The sequence below is a fragment of the Triticum dicoccoides genome, chromosome 7A (genome assembly GCF_002162155.2).
Source record: "Triticum dicoccoides isolate Atlit2015 ecotype Zavitan chromosome 7A, WEW_v2.0, whole genome shotgun sequence".
NCBI classification, from domain to species: Eukaryota; Viridiplantae; Streptophyta; class Magnoliopsida; order Poales; family Poaceae; genus Triticum; species Triticum dicoccoides.
This window is the reverse complement of record NC_041392.1, coordinates 478,542-481,477: the sequence shown is the minus strand read 5'-3', so window position 1 is coordinate 481,477 and position 2,936 is coordinate 478,542.

Genomic DNA, 2,936 nt, shown 5'->3' with positions numbered 1-2,936 from the left:
GCCTCTGCCCCCGCCAACAACCAGGAATATTAGTTTCTCTCGCTCACTGTGGGACCATGCCTCTTACCTTGATCCTCCATAGTGATATATGGATGGAGCCAGCATGAATGAGTTGGCTGTCCATACAATTAGAGCATGTATTTTTGGTTGTCGATACCGTTGTTACAACTTTTAGTGTTAAACACCACTTTTTTGCATAGTACGTAGAGAAACTTCTCTTCATAAATTCCTTCCAAAGAGACTAAATGATTCGAAACCTACACTCGACCTTTCTTTACTTTTCTCGAAACAGGCCTCTTAGAGTTTTAGCGAGATCTTGTCTAAATAGTATTGACTTAAGTGGTTTTTAGTTTATGAGACGACGCAACTTGCAGTTTTGATACACCTCTCTATAGCCCATGAACCTCGTGTGAGCTAGGGTTTTCTCACCACACCCCCTATAAACAACTTGATATCTTCAACATATATCCCTTCCTCCACCAGCCATGCACCCAATTTGCCTTTAGCCGCTAATTATCTTCGTCACCCTTCCTTGCCACTAGCACGGGTCCACTGCTTCTCATGCACTTTCATTTGCCTATCATGAGAATAAGGAATTTCACCGACACATGAAGCCTTAACGACGATGTGGTGTGAGTAGCACGACAAGCGCGAGGAAGGCGGATTAATGTGAGTCACCCTCTCTCGCCACGTGACCAGCAGGGCTCTAAGTTGCAAGCGTCAGATTTAGGCAACGATGTGTGGACGGAGCGAGCACACGTTGGTTGAATTTGGCGCAAGCCCTCCGGCCATGGCCATGGGCAATCTAAGATGGGTGGCCCCCGGGACAAACTGTGATCCAGGGTTTCCTCCTGATTGTTTGCGGCTTGATTGGCATGCATGTTGTTGTTGGGCACATAACCATAAATGATAAAAACCCTTTCTATTATTGATTATTGAGTTGTTTATTTGTGATGAACGCAATGTGTGTTGTCCAATTTAAGGGCCCACACGATACAGAAGCACCTCCATGCGACGAGTGCAATGAAGGCAAGTATGAGCCCCCTGGCTTGTGACGTGACCGGTAACGCTCTTCCTTGGATGCGCAAAGTTCGATAGGCATTGATTTATGGACGGAGCAAGCACATGTTGGTTGTGGGTACAACCAAATCATGCATTTACGAGTGTTGTCAACTAGCTTTTTACCCCAACTATGGGAAGAAAGGACGGGAGATAACAATGCACTAATATTCAAAATACCTTCAAAGTCGACTGCACTGTATCTCTGTATAGTATCTTCTAAAATACCTATAAAATTCCTTCGAACAAAGAGGCCCTTGGTTTTACTTTGCATACCTTCCTAAAAAAAACTTTGAGATGCAGTGGGCACGCTACACACGTTGGTATGACTACGAGCCCTCTAGTCATGAAAGTTTATGCAGTCCAAGAGGGCGCCTTCTTGGCCTGAGAGATCGACCTCAATTGTGTTTGTGGTCAAGACTCAATAGTGATACCCATGAAGTGGTCAATATTTGGACATCTTCAAAGTGACAGTCGATCGCTCGTGTCGGAAATCTGGCGGAGATAGATGAACATAGAGGGGGGTTGTTAGTTTTCAAATTTCACACACATAGGACAAGAGGCCGATGAAACTTCTCACTGCCGTCCTAAGAAGGTTAGTGAGACTAGGATAAGGTGACTTTGGACCATTTCATCCTAGGCGCCTCTCACATTTGATACACTTTCTATAGCCTGCGGATCGCTTGTGAGCGGGTTTTTTTTCACCGCACCCTAACAATTTGATATCATCAACATGTACCCATCCGTTCTCACCCGTGCATCCGATTTTACCTTTACCCACTAGTTATCCTTATCATTCCATTTGCTTCTCGTGAGCACATGTAGAATGCCACTGACCATGAACCCTTAATCCAATTGTGGCTTGATCAACAAGGCAACCCCAAATTGGTTAAACTACAACTAAGACATTGAGTCTGCTTGCTCATCACATGAATAACAATGCGAGAAAAAAAGGAAGATGTCTAACACATTAATAACTTCATCACTTCCTCGGTGCCGAATTTTGTATGACCGATCTCGGGCAGCTTCATCACTTCCTCGGTGTCGCTGTCTCCCGCTCGTCTTCAGGCCTCTTTCTGTCCCAGCAGCAATACGCTCTTAACATCCTTTCCAAGGCCGGCATGCTCGAGTGTCATCCCACGCGCACTCCCGCTGAAACTGGTTCCAAACTCTCCGCGTCCGGTGATCCATACCCTGATCCTACCCTCTATCGCAGCCTCGCAGGAGCCTTACAATACATGACCCTCACCCGCCCTAAGATCGCCTACTCCGTGCAACAAGCCTGCCTGTACATGCATGATCCCCGCATCCCTCACTTTAACCACATCAAGCGCCTCCTCCGTTATCTCAAAGGGACCCTCGATCACGGTCTTCTCTTCAACACCTCCTCTCCCACTTCTCTTACAGCCTACTCTGATGCATACTGGGCAGGTTGCCCCGATACTCGACGATCTACTTCCAGATATTGTGTTTTTTTGGGTGATAATTTGATTTCTTGGTCGTCAAAACGACAGCTAACCATCTCTAGGTCCTCCGCGGAAGCCGAGTACCACTCGGTAGCTCATGCTGTTGCTGAGACAGTTTGGCTTCGCCAGCTGCTTGGTGAACTTCATCGACCCATCCAGAGGGCCACTGTCGTGTACTGTGACAACATTTCTGCTGTATACATGTCCTGTAATCCGGTCCAGCATCATAGAACTAAGCATATCGAGATTGACATACACTTTGTACGCGAGAAAGTAGCATTAGGTGAGGTGAGGGTTCTTCATGTTCCCACCAGCGCGCAGTTCGCCGATATCTTCACCAAGGGGCTTCCACCCGCAACCTTCACCGGCATCCGTTTCAGTCTCAACGTCGTCGAGCTCGCCGCTGACACT